A 24,464-nucleotide genomic window follows, 5' to 3' on the forward strand; every position below is an offset into this window, starting at 1 on the left:
AATGCAGATAGAGAGGTAAAAATTGACACACATGCTTGGAATGACATGGGGTTTTATTAGAACAAAAAAAAACAAAGTATTGCTAGACGCGTGAAAGATCTCTTCCGCGCGTCGTTTGGTGACGATCGTGTGCTCAGCCGCCATTGTCGTCATTCTTGGCCTCCCAGGTCCCCAGACCTCAGTCCGTGCGATTATTGGCTCTGGGGTTACCTGAAGTCGCAAGTGTATCGTGATCGATGAACATCTTTAGGGATGCTGAAAGATAACATCCGACACCAATGCCTCACCATAACTCCTGACATGCTTTGCAGTGCTGTTCACAACATTATTCCTCGACTACAGCTGTTGTTGAGGAATGATTGTGGACATACTGAGCATTTCCTGTAAAGAACATCATCTTTGCTTTGTCTTACTTTGTTATCCTAATTATTGCTATTCTGATCAGATGATCAGATGATCTGATCTGTTGGACATTTTTTGAACGTTTTTATTTTTTTGGTTCTAATAAAACCCCATGTCATTCCAAGCATGTGTGTCAATTTGTACCTCTCTATCTACATTATTCCGTTATTTATTCAGTTTTCAAATTTATACTGACCTTTTGATCACCCAATATATGAATGTTAGTTATAAATCTTCCCGCTACCAGTTGTATAGTATCCACTAGGTTGGTCAACAGCACAATTTCTGACATCTGAAATAATTTTGAGCAACTGCTTACACGTAAAAATAATGAGAGAATGGGGATATGGGAATCAGCGTTCATGGGGCTTTTTAAATTGGAATGTAATGTGTATTACTTCTTCGTTATTGAAGTATTTATGTAGCCTAATAACACACAACAATTCTTCAAACTCCATAAGAAAATTTGTTTTTGATAAAATTTCTGACGTCGACTCGACCTGTGGAGCTGATGTAGGAAATGCTGTGAAGCGATTTGAGGGCAAGGAAATTTTTCCCTTCCATCCCAACAAAATACCATCACACAAATTCCTCCCTTCGTTATTCCTGAATGATGAGTCCCCCTCTGTTACCACAGAATAAGAAGTAAACCCAGGCGCTGCTGCTCCTTCTAATCCTCTAAGAAATTTGGAAAGTCAGAGCTCAGCAACTTCATCATCATCATAATTTTTTCAGTTTTGCCAATCCTAACAAAAACCACCGCACATGCGAGGAGAGAGAATAATCCAGCGTGCCATCTGATTTAACCAGTTCATGTCAGTCTTGCAAGAAGGAAGAGAAAATAGCAGTTTGAAAACTCGCTAACAAAGAAAGTCAAGGGTTGCAGAAATGCGCTGGATGTTGAAGAGAAACTTTTAAATCCAACTATTACGACCCTAGATTGAGAAGAAAGGGGAATGGATCAAGTGTGATAAGTGGTTTCACGAAATTTTTTTGTACGTTGCTGGTCTTAACCAGTTCTGCTGTCGCAAATGCAAGTAAGAACTGCTGCAACAGTTAAAAATTGTGATCTTCCATATTGTGTATAACTGTATGATAGTTTACAATGACTTACGTAGCCCCGTTTACGATTCAAATAGCTTCCCACATTTTAAATTTTTCCGTTGTTTCGACAGTTTAAATTCTGCTACTTACAAGGAAGAAGAAGTAGGATAGGATTAACAGGGCGAGATAGGATGAGGAATGGAAGGGTAATGGAAATAGTGTAACACGAATCCTTAGCGAGCAGAGTAGAAACGTCAAGGCCGAGACGGTATGCACACTCAAAGAGAATAGAAAAAAAGAGGATTCCCAAGAAGATACATCAAATGCAGATGTGAAGGAAACGACCATCAGGAATATATATATAAATGACCTAGTAGATAGTGTCGGAAGTTCCATGCGGCTTTTCGCGGATGATGCTGTAGTATACAGAGAAGTTGTAGCATTAGAAAATTGTAGCGAAATGCAGGAAGATCTGCAGCGGATAGGCACTTGGTGCAGGGAGTGGCAACTGACCCTTAACAGAGACAAATGTAATGTATTATGAATACATAGAAAGAAGGATCCTTTATTGTGTGATTATGTGATAGCGGAACAAACACTGGTAGCAGTTACTTCTGTAAAATATCTAGGAGTATGCGTGCGGAACGATTTGAAGTGGAATCATCATATAAAATTAATTGTTGGTAAGGCGCGTACCAGGATGAGATTCATTGGGAGAGTCCTTAGAAAATGTAGTCCATCAACAAAGGAGGTGGCTTACAAAACACTCGTACGACCTATACTTGAGTATTGCTCATCAGTGTGGGATCCGTACAAGATCGGGCTGACGGAGGAGATAGAGAAGATCCAAAGAAGAGCGGCGCGTTTCGTCACAGGGTTATTTGGTAAGCGTGATTTCGTTACGGAGATGTTTAGCAAACTCAGGTGGCAGACTCTGCAAGAGAGGCGCTCTGCATCGCGGTGTAGCTTGCTGTTCAGGTTTCGAGAGGCTGCGTTTCCGGATGAGGTATCGAATATATTGCTTCCCCCTGCTTATACCTCCCGAGGAGATCACAAATGTAAAATCAGAGAGATTCGAGCGCGCACGGAGGCTTTCCGGCAGTCGTTCTTCCCGCGAACCATACGCGACTGGAACAGGAAAGGGAGGCAATGACAGTGGCACGTAAAGTGACCTCCGCCACACACCGTTGGGTGGCTTGAGTATAAATGTAGATGTAGAAGAGCAAGGGATAGAGAGCTGAAAATTGTGGAGAAGTGTTCTGAAGAAAGAGGCGAGGACTACACCAGATCAAACACAGAAAGATGGTGGAAAAATAGGACTAGATAGCGAAGCTTATGTTCCCAACAGCCCGAGCCTGAGGCTGGAAATTGTACAAGATGATGATGATTATGGTGATGACGAAGATAAAGATTAATAGATTTCGAAGTAATGTATCTTTATCACACAAATCTTATAACTGTGGGCTACCCACCACTACAATTTAAAATGCGTAATAAAATTTTTTACTACCCTTCTGGGGCCCAAGAAGGTGAAATGATTCATTTAGTCCAATCTTATTCTACCAGTGAGGAATAGCATATGGCTTTGTCCTCGTAACTTCGAGAGCCACTTGTGTTGACATAACTGGGGGATTCTAAACCGGATCGTTATGCCAGCCCAGAAGCCCAACATGGAAGCCCCTCCGCATGGGAGTGGGACCCGAGCCACCCCTCGCGGAAGCCTCTCCCGTATCACCAGAAGCGTACGGCGCGGTACAGTACGCAGTCCGAGTGGCGCGCACGTTGTCGGCGGTCAGTGGTGGCGCCCCGCCAAAGACGCCGACGGCGTGACGTCAGCACGGGCTGTGACGTAACGCGCAGGCGGCGGCGGCGCAGCACGGCGTGGCGTTCTCGCGCAGTGAGTCAGTGGCTGCCCACGCGGCCGCTCGAGCGGGAGGGCCTGTCTCTCTGGCTGCGTGTTTGTGCTCTGGGCGTATGCGGGTGTGTGCATGCTTGGTGCTGGTGGCGGTGGTGATGGTGGTGGGGTGGTGATGACTGCAGTGCTATTACGGCGTACTGCCGGCATATCGTATGTGTATGTGTGTGTGTGTGTGTGTGTGTGTGTGTGTGTGTGTGTTTGTGCGTGCGTGCCTGTATGCATATATAATGTACAATCAACATACAGGGTCTTTAAAAAACCGTCACGTATTCCTATAGGTCTTAGTATTGGTCAAAATTAGAAGAAAAATTCCTATAATGATACATCCTGAAACCAGTACCCGCTGAGATATGGACTAAACTGTTCTCTGTTTCCCATCTGTCTGTCACGTAGCAGTAGACACTATAGACAGTGCTGCATGCGGTTACCACGCACTCTGACACATCCTTCAGCCCTTCTCTGTAGAGATTTGTGCGTTCGCTCTTGACTCCAAACAGATTGCGTCACATGCATAGGCTACACACCTCTATAACGACTGCACATTATTGATGGGTTGGCCATGCGCCAATCCTTTAAAAGTCCCCACAGCCAGAAATCGATGCGTGGGGAATATACCAATGCTTTTAAATGTCCCCATAGCCAAAAATCCAACAGATTCAGATCCGGTGAGTGGGGAGGCCATACTAACGCACTTCCATGACCAATGCATCGTCCATGAAAGCCTGCGGCGGAATACTGTCCCACGATCCGTAAAAAATGGCGTGTTGCCTCGTCGTTCATAAATAGCAGTCGTTGTCTGACTGCAAGTAAAACGTTCTCCAATACTGGTGGTAATTCGTCGAATAGATACACAGCACCCACTCACCTGTTTGGAAAAGAGAATGGCTCTATGACTCTCTCACCGACAATCCCTACCCACACGCTGGAAATGAGGCGATCTTGACGCCTCACATCCTCGATTGCTCGAGGATTCGCACCTGCCGATACGTTTGTGTCATGGTAATTACTATGCCATATCTTGTGAATCCTGCCTAAACCATCGAGTACAATACATAACGGGTAATAAGTAGAACGCCCGATATTTCAACAGGTATTACATAGTTTCCGGATATATAATTATAGGAACCTATAGTAGGGAGATATAAAACTTTGTTGAATATCCTGTGTCTGCTGTGTGCAATTGTGTGTGTGTGTGTGTGTGTGTGTGTGTGTGTGTTTGTGTGTGTGTGTATGTGTGTGTGTCCAACAAGACGAAGGCGAGCATATAATGAATCCGTGTGAGCAAGCGAGCAAGTGATTACACATGTGTCCTTAACGTCACCGTGACGTCGGATTCGTCATCAAGTGAGCGTTTCTCACCAATTCATTTTCGCAAGGCCGAAGACGGGCTGCTTGCCTGTAACGTGAAGCCTGGAAACATGTAAGCTCCCGTACTAAACTCAGTGCCTAATATACAAGCACGTGCGGTTTCTGACTATCAGAACCCACACAGTGCGTTACCCAGGACGGCAATGTCTAACAATAGTGACGGCCATATAGCCCTAATTAAGTCTGATATCGATGGGCGTCCAGAGAAGTTTATACAACAGGCTACAAGATCCCAAAAGTTCCAATTTTGATAACAACTGATCACTTGAATTTGCGAATGTGTTCTGCTCCAACAAATAAAGTTAACTTATTCTGTTTTAAACGTTTGATAGCTATCCTGACAATATAAGGTAGGTTATTGCTATACGTAAAAGGTAACCATATTTCATTAATTTATCCAAAGTACATCCTTTTATGTTATTAATCTGAATTTGGGTGAGGAAACCTGCGAGAACAACCTCATATTGGTCAATTATTAACGACTTAGGGCTCAACCAAAATGGCCTTCGTTTCCCTGGTTTCCCACAAATCACCGAATGAAGTATCCTCCAGCAAGCCGGGTAGAGTGTCTTGCAGAGTACGCATTTATACTTACATCAATCCAAGCTAGCAGACGTAATCCTGAATTTTGATGAATTTACACAGGTAAAGCGGTGGAGATATCATCCATAGCATTACGTACTGCAGAAAATACACAAAGTTAATTTCAATAAAAGAAGTTATTGGACTGTATTGTTTCATTTGAATTGAGCTTATGTAGGTGTGTAGGTGACAACCCCAAGATGTATCCTTGAACACAGCCTTGAACACTCTTAGGCACAGACGTCCGCAAGGACTCCCGGGATCTGGAGTACAGAATTTTTATTCATTGCAGAGTTCGCATACAATTCTAAGAGTGAGTGGATAACCATCAATCCTCTGGGATACAGTAAGTCTTCTGTGACACTTATAAAAGTTAGTTCTTGTCACATGACATATCTCGCAACTGAGCAACTCATTTATATCAAAAACGCCAATTTAAAAGTCTTCCACTGCCCCCCCCCCCTCCCTGAGTAAACGAATGTTGGCCACATGTTGTTGTTTTTGTTGATGTGGTCTTAGTCCTGAGACTGGTTTGATGCAGCTCTCCATGCGCGGGCCACATACTCGTAGCATTTGTGGAATCCCTCCGCCTAGTTGGACTGAAGCAACTGGAAGGAACCCTGTGAGTAATTTGATAATTGCGAGACAGTTAACGTAGTCTCACTGATACTGGAAAGAAAACATCGGAATAAGTAAACGTTTGGCCTGGGGAACGTCAAAATAGGAAACTCCAGCGTTTAAAATGAAGTCTAAAACTCTCTTGATTGTTTATCATTCCTTTCTATGGCATTCACAAAAAGATGAGGCACGTTCTCGTACATTGAACCACCTGAACACTCGACCCTTTTATCCTTACATTGAACCACATGAACACTCATTCCTTTTTTTCTGTTGTGTCTGTGAAAAGAACAAAAAAAAAAACACACAATAAATATTGTTGGCAACTGCAGCTTGCGGTAGTGTTAACAACATAGTAATTTCCAGTGTTTATGTGTCCCTCAGAATACCCAAGTCATGACCACTTTCAGAAACCACTATAATGCGTGAAAGTAATCATTCGCCGCAGTTCTACTGAAAGGGAACTTCACTAAATGTAGTGTGTCTATGGTATTTAATGGTACGCTTGTAGTCGCTGAATGTTAGAAATAGCTGAATGCACCAGTCTTTTACAACAGCAAGTCAGTTTTATAGTTCTTCTCCAAGATATGTGGGTGGTGAATGGACAGATCGCTGAAAAATGGCTGCCAAGTTTATACAGGGGTGGTCAAAATTAAACTGGACTGACCCTTATTAATGAACATGACAGAAGAGCCTGAAAATAGCCGCCATAGACGTCGATGTAGTGCCGTCCTCGATTTATCAAACTGTGAGACACGTACGGCAGCTCTGCCTGAGGGACAGCAGCAACAGTATTTCCAGTGTTCTGCTGTAGCTCACCCCTGTGTGAGGATTATTTGAGTATAACAGACCCCTCAATTAGCCACACAGGTAAAAATCGCAGCAACAGAGAGATCAATCGAGTGAGGTGGCCTGTAGACAGTAATGCCTCTACTGATTGTCCCCACCCCACCGAACACACCATGCTGTCGCAGCAAGGTTGTCACGGCGGTGTTCACTATTTTTCCGTCCTGCTAAATATACGGATAGCGTCGTTCATCTTCTTTGAGTTATCCACACACGCATTTAACGGCTTCTGGACATACAGATAAGCATTAACAGTTTGGTGAAATATCGTTTTACGATGCGGGCACCAGGCACTGCGCACCAAACATCAATCTTGATATTACGCAACGGCTCTTCGTAGCACTACCCCACCACGATATTATTGCACTTGGACTTCCGCGGCTGTTATCGGAAACACAGTGACTTTACAGTGCAGTAGTGACAACGGAAAACGCATACCACTGTAAGTGATTTCAAGACAGTTGTGCAAATACCGTCAAGTCTGTCAGTGTGTTCTCGTGATACATCACGATAAAAGCTCACGATAAGCCGACCAAAGCGCTCTCACTCCCAGGAGTCTACTAATACTGATGGGGATTTTCTGATATACCGGGTGATCAAAAAGTCAGTATAAATTTGAAAACTGAATAAATCGCGGAATAATGTAGATAGAGAGGTACAAATTGACACACATGCTTGGAATGACATGGGGTTTTATTAGAACAAAAAAAAAATACAAACGTTCAAAAAAATGTCCGACAGATGGCGCTTCATCTGATCAGAATAGCAATAATTAGCATAACAAAGTAAGACAAAGCAAAGACGATGTTCTTTACAGGAAATGCTCAATATGTCCACCATCTTTCCTCAACAGTCGAGGAATAATGTTGTGAACGGCATTGTAAAGCATGTACGGAGTTATGGTGAGGCAATGGCGTCGTATGATGTCTTTCAGAATCCCTAGAGATGTCGGTCGATCACGATACACTTGCGACTTCAAGTAACCCCAAAGCCAATAATCGCACGGACTGAGGTCTGGGGACGTGGGAGGCCAAGCATGACGAAAGTGGCGGCTGAGCACACGATCATCACCAAACGACGCATTTTACGTAGCCTGACAGACTGAACCAGGCCTTATCCAGCAGACGCGTGACAGCTATCGATTAGTACATTGAAATCACGCTGTCCAACATTTTCTGTGACGGGCAGTTCCCCTGTTCCTTAAGAAGGGTCAGTTTGCGCCCGTGATAAATACACTGATGGAAAAAACATGGGAACACCAAGAAGGAGTTATGCAAGATTAACGAATGATGGTAGGCGTGTTTCTACATCTGAAAGATGGTGTCTGTTCAGATTACGTACCAGTCGCATAAGACTGGCGCTAGTAGCCTCGAGGATGCAAAACTGTTTTGTTTTAAATCAACGCTGTAACGATTGTGAGCGTTACTTACGTTTGAGATTGGACGTGGTGAGTTGATGTTAGACAAGAAAGTCTTTAAGGTGACAAAGACGCCATTATCAACACCTCACTGAGGTTGAACGAGGTCGTATAACAGAGCCACAAGAAGCTGGATGTTCCTTCTGTGACACTGCACAAAGACTTGGCAGGAATGTAGCCACTGTACGTGATTGTTGGCAGTGGTGGTTACGGGAATGTACGATCTCAAGAAGACCGGGCTCCGGACGTCCACATGTCCCTACACTAGCGAGAGGGAAGACCATCATGATCGGCGTATGGCTCTGGCGCATCGAACTGCAGCAGCAATTTGAGCAGCAGTTGGCACCACAGTAACACAACGAACTGTTATAAATCGGTTACTTCAAAGACAACTCCGAACCAGACACCCCGTAGCGCGCATTCCACTGACTTCAAACCACAGCCATTTCCGAATTCAGCGATGTCAAGCAGTAGCTCGTTGGAAGCTAGGATGGGTGTCCGTTGTGTTTTCTGGTGAAAGCTCGTTCTAGCGCCAGTGATGGCCCTGTGTTGGTTAGGAGAGGGCCAGTTGAGGGGTTGCAACTGAGCTGTCTACTTGCTAGACACACTGGATGTACACCTGGAGTCACGGTCTTGGGTACGATTTCGTATGACAGCAGGAGCTCTCTCATAGTTATCCCGCGCAACATAACTGAAAATTTGTACATCAATCTGCTGATTCGACCTGTTGTACTGCCACTCAGATGTTTTCCAACTGCATAACTCTCGCCCACATTCTGCTGTTACAACCCAACATGCTCTACAGAGTGCCGACATTCATTCATCATCCAGAGGGGCCGAGCGGTTGTAGGCGTTATAGTCTGGAACCGTGCGACTGCTACGATCGCAGGTTCGAATCCTGCCTCGGGCATGGATGTGTGTGATGTCCTTAGGTTAGTTAGGTTTAAGTAGTTCTAAGTTCTAGGGGATTGATGACCACAGATGTTAAGTCCCATAGTGCTCAGAGCCATTTGAACCATTTTTGAATCCTTTTTCCATAGATCATGAATACAACTAGCCTGATAGATCACTACATTTGTCTCCACTGAGCACATATGGGACATCATTGAACGACAGCTCCAGCGTCATGCACAAACAGCATTAATCGTCTCTGTATTGACCTACAAATTGCAACAGGAATGGAACTCCATCCCACAAACTGACATGCGGCACCTGTACAACACAATTCATGCACGTTTGCATGCTTGCATTCAACATTCAGGCGGTTACACCGTTTATTAAAGTACCAGCATTTCACATTTGCATCGGCTTTTCTCGCTGTTACGTTGCGGTTCTTTCCGTCAATGCATTTCCCGGACCATTTTTACTTTTCTCACCCTCCCTAGACATAGTCAATAGTTTTAATACGCGAAAACTTTTCTTTTGTAGCGTATGACACTAGGGGTGGAAAAAGGTGCAGTTGCTACATCTACATGTATGCAAAGTAAGCCACGTTACGGCGGTATGTGGTGAAGGGTACTTCATGTACGATTCTCACTTCCCACTTTCCTGTTCCAGTCTCGAGTGCGATGAAAGGACGGAAGTTATTAAGCCTCCGGGAGAGCTCGAATCTCTCTGATTTTACTTTAATGGCCATTTCGCGTGACATATGTACAATGAAGCGATATCTTATTTGACTCTTCTAAGAACGCACCCTCCTCTCGTGTAGCGTTTGCCACTGAAGTTAGCTTATCACCTCCGTGACGCTTTCACAACCAATAAACTAACCCGTGACGAAATGCGCTGCTCTCCTTTGAGGCTTCTCTATTTCCTATATCAGTCTTATATGGTACGGGTCGCAGAATGAGGACGAGGAGCAATAATCAACTATCAGTCGAATGAGAGTTTCGTGGATTTCGTCCTTCGTTGGTAGACCACCTTCCTGAAGATTCTTCCAATGAATTCAGGTCTGGTATATGCTTGTCCTAAGATTAGTCTTATGTGGTTGTTCCGCTTTGAATCACTCTGCGTGCATGTTCCCAGATATTTAACGACTGTGACTGTTTCCACTGATTGTTTGGTCACCGTGTAATCATACAGTAACAGGGCTTCCTACCTATATATGCTTGTTATGTTATGGTGGTTTATGTTGAGAGTCAACTGCTGATCTCTGCGACAGACGTCGATCGTCTGTAGACCTCTGCATTTCGCTACAAGTTTGTGGCTTTAAGACTTCTCTATACACACAATCATCCGCATACAGCCTCATAGAACTTTTGATGATAGCCACTATATAGTGTGAACAGTAATGATCCTGTAACATTCCCTTGGGGCACACTCGAAAATACTTGTACATTAAAACATTTATCTCCGTTGAGAATGACATGATCTGTCCTATTTGCTAGCTACTGTCACATAGTCACAATAGTGGTGTGGTATTCTGTACGCTCGTATTTTCTTCTTAAAGGGGTAGACGACAGGAGGAATTTTTTTTTGCCGTAATTTTTTATTGGCTTAAAATGTTCTTAGAGAGTTTATTTTTAAGAATCATTCATACAAAATGTGCCATAAATCTTAAAATATGTTAAAACCGCAACTTACTTGATAGAGGTCTGGCGCATCAGAGTGCTTGAATGCAACCTAGGTAATACCTTATAGTTCCCGAAGGCATAGGGGTCCTGTTAGTTTCAGATAGTACCACAGAGCGCATTAGGGTGAACTAAAGTACTATTCTCACCAAAATTTCTCTTCGTAACATTATTCGTTTATTGTAAACTCTCTGAGAGCACGTGCTTGTCTCGCATCTGCGTAACTTATCATTTCTTTCTTCTTTTCTTTCTTCGTATACAAAGTAAAACTTGAGGGTTGGAATTTGACAAACAAACCTATTTATAGGGATAGAAAAGATTCGAAAAGTAATCCCAGCGTGCCTAAATTCTTTGATTGGTAAGCGGAAGTCAGTTAATCGACATAATTTCGTCAGAATGATAGTGTATCCACATCGGCGGAAAAAGGCCAACTGTACTGGCATTACAGATTAAGCCGGCCGAAGTGGCCGTGCGGTTAAAGGCGCTGCAGTCTGGAACCGCGCGACTGCTACGGTCGCAGGTTCGAATCCTGCCTCGGGCATGGATGTTTGTGATGTCCTTAGGTTAGTTAGGTTTAACTAGTTCTAAGTTCTAGGGGACTAATGACCTCAGCAGTTGAGTCCCATAGTGCTCAGAGCCATTTGAACCATTTTTGAACCATTACAGATTAAAAGTTTGTTCAGTCTCAATATTAAAAGACAAAAGTTGAAACATCAAACGCTTGTTTTTTCAAAAGAACTTTTTGCAAGTTGGCGGGAGCATTAGCTCATGAAATACATATGCAGTTACATTACAAGCATATGTAACTTTTTTTTCTACTGCAGTAGGTATGATTTTTGCAATATATTTTAATTTCGATTTTCGGTGAACGTTTTTAAAAGAACTTTCTTGTCGAAAAAATTGATTTTTAATTCAGAGTGCCGCCATTTTTTTAAAAAAATAATAAATATCCCTATGTATTACGTTACGCTATATCATCAGTTTAAAAGCAGTTTTTGAAATCGTACGGCCCTCGTAGTCCGCGAAGGACTTTCGTCGATGATGTGCGGTGTCCTCTGCGTGCTAGTCTTTTACTTAAAAAAATACGTAGTACAATGTCAAGAGTGTACAATAAAGATCTGAAGTCAGTTTTGTAATTTGTTTGTTATTTTACTTAAAAAATCGCGAGTATCGGTTCCAAAATCGAGCGTCACCCTGGTCTACCCCCTACGGCGACAGAGCAGAACTGTCTTCAACGCCTTCCAGAGGTCAAGGAACACTGCACCAGTCTGGGCGACGATATCCACCGCCTGCTGGCACTTGTGCACGAACAGAACTACTTAAATAACAAAACAGAAAGCGATCGTTGTTTCCGAGGTATATGTTGGTACCTAGAGCAGAAGTTTTGGCTTCGGAAAGGTAATAACAGGCGAGCATAAAACTTATTTCAGAATTCTACAACAGGCTGACGTGAGCGATACAGGTCTATAGTTACTCGCGTGTGGTTGACGAACCTTCTTGAAAACGGGAATAATCGGTGCATGTTTTAGTCCCTTGGAATGCTCGGTTCCTCCAGCAATCTGCGATAGATTCACATGCCATGTATAGAATAGCACAGATATTCCAACGGGCGCAATGGTCTTTCCTTTTGATGAACGCTTTTAAATTTCCCATCCTGCGGTCACTTATCTCGGTATCGGTTATTTTGGTGTTTTGGGTGCGATAGTAAAGATGAATTCTAGTACGATCTTCTTCAGTGGAACAGTTTCGGAAAAGGAAATTTTAGTTCGAACTTTTATCTGTCACCCTCATTTCGGTGCCGGTGTGGTCACTGAGTGACTTCATAAATGTCTTTGACACGTTTGTTTAACGTAACAGCAAAACTGATAAGCATTTTTTGTCAAATTGGTAGATAGAAATTTGCTTGTGACTTCGTTGAACGCTTCATGTATATTTTTCCTTACTATTAGTTTGTCTTCGTTCAATTTTTGTTTATCTACAAGGCATTGGCTACACTCAAATCTGTGGTGAAGCTCTCTTCGCTTTCGGAGCAGCTTTCTGTCACGGGTTTTTAACTGTGGCAGATCTTCCTCATATCTCACAGATTTGTTCACGACATACTTGTCTTAGGTATATTACAAAATGCTCCTGAATTTTTGCCAGTTATACTCACCACTCTCACCCTCAGGAAAAAAGTTTTAGATGTTGGCTATACAGGTAATCTGAAATATCTTCCTTGTCGCACTTTCTAAGTAGAAATGTCTTCCTTCTGAACATTCTAATCACTGATTCCCTGCTCTGCTGTAACTAAGTCGAAAAGTTCGGGTCTGTTTTTAATCAGGCGATTTGGAACATTACTCTCACGAGTCGATTCTCTGATTAACTCTTTCAGACAATTTTCGTATAAGGCATATGGAAAAATTTTACACGATTTTACGTTCCATACTGCCCTACTGCCTTCATGATCACCCGAGACTCACGTCTATGGTTGGTATTTGTAATCTCTCCTTAATCGTTACTGTCCGGAAACGCTGTAACAAATATGTCTAAGAAGGCCACGCACAGAATCGCGATTTGGAGGAGGAGAGTCTTTCTACTTGATTCCTATTTCCTGCATGAGCTAGGCAGACAGGTAAAAATTTTTGGTTTAGCCCAGACCAGTGGCCATTTGTATAGCCATTCGAATATCATTTTTACAGTAGCTATGTTACACTATAATAAGCAAGATTTGAACGACGAACCGGTACAGGTGCTAAGCAAATAGTGCGAATCGTTTAGTTCTGTTTGCAAAAGATACTGATTGGGCTCAAATTAATGCTCAGCTAATGGCGCCACTTGTATATGCACCGTTCGGATTTAAAGTGCAAAATCATGTTTTCCTGGGAGGATTTTGAAGCGAGCCACTTCCGTGCTTTGAACTTGTACTAATCAGTTCAAACTTTGTTCTAGCGTAGATAAATGGATAAAGTCAACAGGATTTTTTTCATCTAGTAGTATTTATCCGTTTTCGAGATACGATGCTGTGAAGTCGAGTTAAATGTAGCACGTAAAAATCATTGTTACGTGAATTAATCGTGCGGAAACGGTTTAAAGTGATTCACACAAATAAAAAATGCAATCTTACGATACAATTCGAAAACATTCTTTCAAAAATCCAGCATCATTCGGATTTTTCGTGCAAAAAACAATTTTTTGTGAATTTCTTTCTACGCGCGTCACTTGTATGTTTCCAACTTGTCTGATTCGTTTCAAATTTTATAAGAAAGTAGTCAAATACATGTTCGTCCTGTTGTTTTGTGAAAGCTTTATCCGTTGCCACGATGTAAGTAACACGGCTCGAAAGACAATAAAAAAAACCTATACCGGATCAGTCGTCAACAAAAATCTACATTGGTTGCCAAGCTATGGCGGTCTAATGACAAAATTATGGTAGCGTAAATGTTGGGAACCAGAACGAAAAATACTCCTCTATCATAGAGAAAAAAGGGTGAATATGGCCTGGTCCGATTTAGGGTGTAACACAAGAGAGCTAGCTTCCCGACTTGTCTTGCAGTTTCAAATTACATTCAAATCAAAACATCTTGACGTATTCGCACTTTTTTACGAGTTAACCATATTTCTCCAGCGCAGGGAGCTCTCTTAGCTACAAGGTGATGGTACACCTAGATTGCAATTTATAGGCCAAACTCCCTGATCCTGTGCCGAAAATCCAGAAGAATCGAAAGCCAAAGTAAATAATATATAATATCATATGACTCAAGAGCACAGATGTAATCGCTAAGAAAGTTTTTCTGGGGAGGTAAAATTTCTAGGGGTAGGTTTGTTCCTAAGGACAAGATGCATTATATTATATGATGTGGCTATTAAAGTAAAAAGTAAAAAAGCGCGAATATGTCGAAATGTTTCGATTTAAACGTCTTTGAAGCTGCCAGATAAGTCGAAAAGCTAGTTTCCTCCTTTTACATCGCTAACTCTGATCAGGAAACATCCGCCTTTTTGTGCTATGATAGGAACATTTTTATTGTGATATGTAAGTGATCAGCATATTTAAGCGCTACTATCTGTGAGTCCTGTCTGAAATGTTACGCCACTACTGCTCCTGTGGCATGGGGTCCTAAATGCATCCGATTACCTTATTTTCCCCACTTCCAACGCCTATCTTCACCCAAATTACTTCGCATTCGATATCTGCACTAATTTCACTAAATTTATCGGTCTATTCACTGCTACTAGAACACCTTCAACATTGGCGTTTATCCTGCCTTTGTGATATACATTCTAGTCGGAATGTAAAATTTCGTTGCTATTCATTTCTGCTTTCAGGCATCTTTCTATTTCTAGTACGGTACTATTTCAGAATGACAGATGGAATTTTCTTTGATTAAGGTTATTCTAGCATCTAGTATTCTCTAGAACTTAGTCATGAAAGGTGATGATGATGATGATGATGTTTGGTTTGTGGGGCGCTCAACTGCGATGAAAGGTGCGGCATCACTCCCAGTTAAACTGAGTTCCATAGGGGCAGCCTTAGACAAGTAGCCTACACCGTGCGAGCTATGAGATTAAGAAAGAATCGCCATGATCTTCCGTAGTCAGTCGCTACCTCAAGCAGTTCGTTTCCACCGACTGGTAGGTGTGTTGTTCTCGGCAGCGTGCGAATTCATGAAAAATATGTAGCTTCTGTTACGGGTCATACAAATAATGTAAAATGATTATAGATAGTTGCCTATTTGGCACCGCATCGTATGCGAGTATCTTTAACAATTCAGAGTGTATAATATTTCGCCTAAAACATTTCATTCTCCAGAATCACAATTAATTAAAATTATAATGAGAGCAGACACTGATATGCAACTTCCTACTAATTCACGTATTTAATTTTGGTACCTTAATGAATACGTCTTACTAAGCCCGACCCGGCAAGTGTGTCTTACCACGATCGAATGTGAGCAGCGGCTGTTCGCTTTCCATGTTGTGCGTACTTTTCATATCAAATTACAGTTCGTACATCTTGGTGTACGTTCGATGATGATCTTTTAGGTTACGAACGACACTCTTCGTTAACAGTGGTTGTCGTGCGACTAACAAGTCATCCCAACCACACTTTAGCCCTATTATCTACTGAGTTTAAGCAGTCTCATTATTGTTTCTAATAGACAGTACCGAATGAAATAAAGTAAAGAAAACTGTCAGTTATATAGTGGAGATGCCACAGTGTCTGTAAAGAACTACTTGCAATGTCGGATGGCACTATATGAACCCTCCAAACAGAGAGTTCGGTGTTTCTACGACAGCGCCCTAAGAACATTTCATATCAAGGTACCTCATGTTGCAGGTCAAAAATTGTGTTTTTCGTTATGTTTTTACCAGGAAATATGCTAATCATATTTGAAGCCGCGCGGTCTGGGGCGCCTTGTCACAGTTCGCGCGGCTACCCCTCCCCCCCCCCTCCCCTTCGGAGGTTCGAGTCCTCCCTCTGGCATGGGTGTGTATGTGTTGACCGTAGCGTAAGTTAGTTTAAGTTAGATTAAGGAGTGTGTAAGTTTAGGGACCGATGACCTCGGCAGTTTGGTCCCATAGAACTTACCACAAATTTCCAATTTTCCATATTTAAATACAACTTTCTAGGTACTAGGCGGCGTCATTTTGAAACACTAATACACAGACGGAAGAAGGCCACTACAAAAACGACGTAAGCATCACTTTTATGCTCAATTGCAATATTTCAAATGGCGCTACCCGAAAAGCTAAGTTTTATTGAAATTGGTACTTGCCGTGTAAGGTGTCAGGCAAATCCAACACCTTCCATAAAAACCCGACATGATAAGCAAATCCAGTAGTATGTCACATAGCTCCGAATAAATCGTGACATTAAATTAACCAAAGTAATACTAATAACGAGTGAGCAAATGGAATACCACAGACTAACAAAAGAATACCTAAATGCATGTCATACCTTCCCACCGTGAGACAGACGCAGTTCCGAGGGGAGAAACGAGAACAGAAGCCGAGAGCAGAACCGTGTTAAGCTGAAAGGCCCTACGATAAGGGACAGACACCCACGTTGCCAGCTAACCGCTAGGACCACCCCAGCTGCAAGTTTTAGCGTGAGACTTTTTCGCGTCTCTGTTACGTCAGGACCACCCCCCCCAGCCCATGTTAAAAGATAGAGCCCTCCAGAAGAACAGTATAGATCTTACGATAACACAAAAAGGGCCACCCCCCAGCCGCAAGATTTAGCGTGAGACTTTTTCGAGTCTCTGTTACGTCAGGACCACCCCCCCAGCCCATGTTAAAAGGCAGAGCCCTCCAGAAGAACAGTATAGATCTTACGATAACACTAAAAGGACCACACCAGCTGCAAGTTTTAGGGTGAGACTTTTTCGCGTCTCTGTTACGTTGCAAACTTTAAAAACTTTGCCCCACCACGAAAAGTATAACGTTTCTCATTGGATAGACAGAATTTTTGTAGGCGGAGCTTAAGGTTAACACTGAGACCCTGATTGGTCAGATGAAAACTCAGCCAGATAGTTTTTTTAAACCAACTTCTGTAAATGGTAGTAAGGAGAGTTGCTTCCGCGACGGCGAGGTGAGCGGAGCTGTGCTGCTCGCCGCCCCCTGACGAACACCGACAAGGTAATGAACGCATGCAATGCCACATAACAGAGCATAAAGCTTCACTCAGAACTGCAGAAGTCTCATCTGTTACACCCCCTTTTTGCGTAATACTAGTGTCGATCGTCAATTAAAGCCCATGGTGTTCACATTTGCCACTTGAAGTAAAAATCTGAAACGCGATGATTTTTCTGTTATATAGTTATTGAGAAGCCACATCAGCCACTGTAATTTACGACAAGTTAGATAAGTAAGTAAAGATAATCGAGGGTCACTGTAGACCATTTTGATAGTTTTCTCTTTTGTGAAACTTAATTAAAACCTAGATTATAGATGTGATGTGGCATAGGTCATCCTTCGATCCATTGTAGAACTTGGAAACCCATTCAGGGAATATTCGTTCACATTTTTGTTGAACGCAGTTGGTTTTTACCATCCTGTATTAAAACATTTCCTTTTATCAATAGTGCAATTTATAAACAATGTTTTGTGAGTAGAATAAAATTTCCAATGGTAAACTTCACTGCTTTTTCGACGTTATTTTACCAGCTAACTAAAAATAGGAAAGCCTTGAATCGCTTCCACTAAATTTAGTTAGTATTAAGATTCTTTTACAGGGAGTGCAGTGGAGCTGACGCTGAAATCATTAAGTATTTGGTTATATCATCGCTAGTCTCACTGAACTCTTCTGAATTCTACATGTCATGTGTGGTCTAGCGTCTCCTTACCAGCAACAGGTCCCAGGTTCAAGCTAGTCAATTCCCTAAAAAACACGCTCAGAGCGTCGTTGCGCGAAAGTGGCAGGGAGACACGATACAGAACAAACAGACACCACGCAAAATGTTAGAGCCGTCAAGCCTACACACTAATGGAAAGAATATCTTTCTCACGTGCTGACCTTCTCTGAACACTTCTCACCGCTTCCCTCTCTGACAATTCTGTGCGCACGTGGATAGTGCCAAATCAAATCGTGATTTGAAATAAATGCTGAACAGCAGGTCCTCCTCTATTGGCTGTGTGAGACGAATCCCACGTGCGATGAAGGCAGGGTCATACCAGCAACAGTAAGACCCTGTCTAGGAAGGTACAGAGGTATTTCGATCAATCTTCTGGTCCACGGAGAACTTTTAAATTACTTTATCAGCCATAATGAAATGAAATTGTTAACATCGAGAGCCATTTGTCCTCAGCTGCTATTTTAGTTATGGTTTAGGATATCAATAAGAAAGAACTCCGCCTTTTGCAAATGAATCTTTTATTTGTGTGCGCCAAACATACACTCCTGGAAATTGAAATAAGAACACCGTGAATTCATTGTCCCAGGAAGGGGAAACTTTATTGACACATTCCTGGGGTCAGATACATCACATGATCACACTGACAGAACCACAGGCACATAGACACAGGCAACAGAGCATGCACAATGTCGGCACTAGTACAGTATATCCACCTTTCGCAGCAATGCAGGCTGCTATTCTCCCATGGAGACGATCGTAGAGATGCTGGATGTAGTCCTGTGGAACGGCTTGCCATGCCATTTCCACCTGGCGCCTCAGTTGGACCGGCGTTCGTGCTGGACGTGCAGACCGCGTGAGACGACGCTTCATCCAGTCCCAAACATGCTCAATGGGGGACAGATCCGGAGATCTTGTTGGCCAGGGTAGTTGACTTACACCTTCTAGAGCACGTTGGGTGGCACGGGATACATGCGGACGTGCATTGTCCTGTTGGAACAGCAAGTTCCCTTGCCGGTCTAGGAATGGTAGAACGATGGGTTCGATGACGGTTTGGATGGCTCAAATGGCTCTGAGCACTATGGGACTCAACTGCTGAGGTCATTAGTCCCCTAGAACTTAGAACTAGTTAAACCTAACTAACCTAAGGACATCACAAACATCCATGCCCGAGGCAGGATTCGAACCTGCGACCGTAGCGGTCTTGCGGCTCCAGACTGCAGCGCCTTTAACCGCACGGCCACTTCGGTCGGTTTGGATGTACCGTGCACTGTTCAGTGTCCCCTCGACGATCACCAGTGGTGTACGGCCAGTGTAGGAGATGGCTCCCCACACCATGATGCCGGGTGTTGGCCCTGTGTGCCTTGGTCGTATGCAGTCCTGATTGTGGCGCTCACCTGCACGGCGCCAAACACGCATACGACCATCATTGGCACCAAGGCAGAAGCGACTCTCATCGCTGAAGACGACACGTCTCCATTCGTCCCTCCATTCACGCCTGTAGCGACACCGCTGGAGGCGGGCTGCACGATGTTGGGGCGTGAGCGGAAGACGGCCTAACGGTGTGCGGGACCGTAGCCCAGCTTCATGGAGACGGTTGCGAATGGTCCTCGCCGATACCCCAGGAGCAACAGTGTCCCTAATTTGCTGGGAAGTGGCGGTGCGGTCCCCTACGGCACTGCGTAGGATCCTACGGTCTTGGCGTGCATCCGTGCGTCGCTGCGGTCCGGTCCCAGGTCGACGGGCACGTGCACCTTCCGCCGACCACTGGCGACAACATCGATGTACTGTGGAGACCCCACGCCCCACGTGCTGAGCAATTCGGCGGTACGTCCACCCGGCCTCCCGCATGCCCACTATACGCCCTCGCTCAAAGTCCGTCAACTGCACATACGGTTCACGTCCACGCTGTCGCGGCATGCTACCAGTGTTAAAGACTGCGATGGAGCTCCGTATGTCACGGCAAACTGGCTGACACTGACGGCGGCGGTGCACAAATGCTGCGCAGCTAGCGCCATTCGACGGCCAACACCGCGGTTCCTGGTGTGTCCGCTGTGCCGTGCGTGTGATCATTGCTTGTACAGCCCTCTCGCAGTGTCCGGAGCAAGTATGGTGGGTCTGACACACCGGTGTCAATGTGTTCTTTTTTCCATTTCCAGGAGTGTATTTCACCTGTTCATGCTACGCATCTTCAATATTGAATAAGAACAGGTGCAGTTTGCTTCAATCTAGGTTATGTGCGATTAAATGTTTAGTGTGACCTATTAATTGGAACAAACGTGTACTATATGCTTATAGTACGTACAGAAGACCGTATGGACAAATAAAATGGACATAAAAATGAACACGATACTGCAGTGTCTACATTGTTCAGAACTACTATGCAGTGTTGCTTTGGACGCTCATGCATGTCCGAAAGAACATTGCATCGTTTTTCTTAACAACACAGACACTTGAATATCATATTTATCCGCCGATACTAGGCGGCGATTTTCAATTAAAATGTCCCCTCCTGCACAGGAATTACGCAATGCGTGTACGGGTGCTGGTTTGACGCAGGATCGACGAGATATGGAAGTTTGGATCTTGCCATGAAACATGCACGGATAGACAGAGCGATTGAGGTGACCGTTCGCCTAAAGCGGGAAAATCGCATCCGAGTCCCGGTCTGGCATAAATTTTCTTCGTAGTCATTCGCTTATACAGTGATGGTTGATAATATTCGCAACTGCGAATACATATCATATACATAAAAAGGAATGTAAGTGCAAAAACCACAATAATATTGTTGTAAATAGTTAGATGGTTAAATAAGCTGCCATGAATCATTACAGATCTCATACCAAAATATGTATAATTAAATAATACTTGAAGACGCCTAGCATGAGCAGGCGCAACATGTTTGGTAGACGGGAAAACATTCAATTTCAAAAGATGGATCTTTTCTTATCTATATGATAAAGCATACTGAAATGAATAGTCGAAAAATTTATAAGGAAGTTTCGTAAGATGTGCTGAATAAGAAGAACGTAAGCTGTTGACAGAACATTCTTTCCTATATTATCAGGGAAATTCACGAATTCCACACTGCTCAACCAGTAGACTCTGTCGGTGAAAGACACTGAAAGCATTTCTTTATATGGCGTGACACAAAACCCGGTTTGGAAATTATGTTTCGCGAACATAACATTGCGTTATTGGAACTCAGTGAACAATCTTTATACTCCGAATAGGACTCTTAATTTTTGGCATTTTTACCAGGTTCAAGGACGGAACTGTACGTTTAGCCCTATAGTTTCCGTATGGAACCAAACGAACAGAACACAGATTTCACCACAAGGTGTGACGGTGTAAACACACGCAGTACAGGCATTCGTGTTTCGAGTACGGCTCTGAATTTTCGGTCAGACTTTTAACTATTTCTGTTAGTCACTCCATGTGAATATTTACATGCCAATTGAAACATAATCAAGTTAATTTTAGTTAAACTTCCACGACCCTAGAGGGGTGGCCATCCCAATGCAAATGAAAATCAATCCAACAACTGAATTACAAGTCTTCTAAAACAATGTTAGTAGTCATGTCCTTACCTACTCAAATGGGTTGTCACAACATTCATGTATTAAGCAAGCTTTCTACCGCTTAATAAAAAAGAGCAGAACAATTATTGCTTCTCTTAACCGTAGCGAATGCTACATGCTTCAGTCAAAATGAGTAAGAAAAAAATTTATCCAGAGGATCATCGTACTATTGTGTGCAAGAGAATGAACTTTATTTCCTATAATATGTAAACCGATTATATGCTAATGATCAGGGAGTTTTCGCAGACAAATTCGCTCGTCATACATTTCGAGGAAAGGATGTGATGCGTAGAACGCACTACGAGTTATTGTTCACTCGTTGGTTGACATCACGAATAAAGCTTAAACCGAACAAATTTTTTTGTTTACGAGAAGACGTATTAGGTAGGTCGTTAGGATTTAAAGTTGAAATCAGCTCATAAAGAATGGAAAAACTTTGTCGATAGTGAAGATTGCGTTAACGGTTACATAAAATACCTACACGCACAAAACTTTCAAAAGAATATTTCTTTTACTTCGGCGTATGTTACATTCCCGTAGTTCCATGTAACCTTAAACGGACCATTAGACTGACAATGCAGTCGAGATGAGAGCTGCAAGTGTCGTTCGATTTACGACGGAACTCCACAAACAAGAAAGAACTTTTTCCAGGGAGTAAACGGGCAGTCAACCAGTCTTGTTGTTAGAAGTAAAAGAAATATTGTTTTGAAAGTTTTGTGCGTGTAGGTATTTTATATAACCGTTAACGCAATCTTCACTATCGACGTTTGTATACGTGGTTGGTGGAGCTCAGCTCGTCTTGGCCAAGTTTTTATTATGGCTAGTAGTTCCAGAAAATCGGCGACGAAAGGCGAAAGCGTCGATTGGAACCATTTTGGATATGCGTGCATCTAAAATGGCGAAGCTCTCCATAAGTAGTAGGTTCATTTCTGATTTAAAGACACATACTAGCAGTTATCAGAAGGAGGAACTAATATAACAAGTACCTGTAGCCTACATTGCTGTACTCTCCTAAAAGTCGTCTCAGATTCATACTATTTTAGCAGACCTTTGCTCAGAGTGCAAAACTTTGTTTTTCATTTTTATCAAACCATGAATCTCATATTTGAGGTGCAGAATTTTTATCTACACTAGTCGCCATAAATAAGGTTATCAGCCATTTATGGAAATAACCACTACAAATCATTGCCGGACATATGAATATAGTTGACTATTAAGCGCGGGGTTGTCCATGAGAAGTTACGCTCCATGTGTTTTAATCTTGATGTTCACGAAATATTTAAACATCCTATCTGATTCTTCAATATCTATTGTGCATGGAAAAAAGACACTTGTTATGACTTATACCCCGCTTCACCGAAAGAGTTCATGGTAATATCTTGTGCAGATCCTTGAACTACCATTCTCAAACATTCAGTAGTACCTCGTGTCCTTTTTAGTTTTCTACATTCATGCTGATAGCGATCTTCTTCCCCTCCACTTATGCTTTCCTCAAGTTGTTTTCTTTAAAATCTTCTGATCACAAACCTACAGACGGCCTTTGTAACACATGTGAAACTAATTGTCCTACAATCTGAACATTGTTTAGCGTCGGGTATTTCAAGTCAAAAAGAAACGAGAATGGTTTTAACTAAATTCTCAAGGCAAACCCTACGTCATACATCCTTTTGATAAGATTGACCAGTCTAGATATTGTTCCTCTTCCCAGTGCTATTACCGCTGCAACTGATGCTTTGTCACAGACGTTTGCTTTCATCCTTCTGACATCCTGAATGATCTTTCCCACATCCCAATATTTTTGATTTAAAAAAAAGTTCAAATATGTGTGAAATCTTGTGGGACTGAACTGCTAAGGTCATCAGTCCCTAAGCTTACACACTACTTAACCTTAACTATCCTAAGGACAAACACATACAAGCATGCCCGAGGGAGGACTGGAACCTCCGCTGGGACCAGCCGCACAGTCCATGACTGCAGCGCCTTAGACCGCTCGGCTAATCCCGCGCTATTTTTGATCGACATTCCGTTTTGTCGCATTCCAGTTTTAGTCGTTTATGATCTCTTTGTGCTTCATGTAATTCCTCAACATACTCCTTCCATACCAGTTTGTTCTCTTCTGTCATTTTTCCATTTGTAATTGAATATACCATGTTTTCTGACTTCCCTTGGGCCTTATTTTTAACATATTTAACTGTTTTATCATTGCTTATAATTTATTTTGCTTTTCCTGTTAAGTCCTCTCACACTGACTTCCCATACACACCTCTCTAACTTGATAATTCTCTATGTTCGCTATTGTGCTTTCTGTATTTTTTTCTTCAAATAGGAAACTTCCATTTACTACGTGAAACCATTTTATTTAGCATTCTTAGCATTAGACTACAAGTTCTCATATCGGCTCAAAGGGAATGATTTTATGTGAGAACATGTAATGGCGATCACTGTGGCACTAATAATTAGAGTTGAACTTAAGGCATTCCAAATGCCGATATAGGTAACTAGTGCACTTTACTCTTCGAGTATTTCTGGCATATGACTACAACAGGAAAGTACTGAGCGTGGGCTATTCACATATTAAACACGTGAATGACATCCATCACATTCGTTCAATCTTCAATTTTTCCCACATCCGATATTTCAAAGGTACCAATTTAGAAGCAGCTTCGACCTCATATATTTTAAACGTAATAGAGAATGGTAGTTATCAAAATTATGATCAAATTATACCTATATCCGCCAAGGTGATAATTAGTGGCCTGATAATGATCTTGAAAAGCAAAACTAGTACCACCC

This window comes from Schistocerca cancellata, chromosome 5 (assembly GCF_023864275.1).
Source record: "Schistocerca cancellata isolate TAMUIC-IGC-003103 chromosome 5, iqSchCanc2.1, whole genome shotgun sequence".
NCBI lineage: Eukaryota > Metazoa > Arthropoda > Insecta > Orthoptera > Acrididae > Schistocerca > Schistocerca cancellata.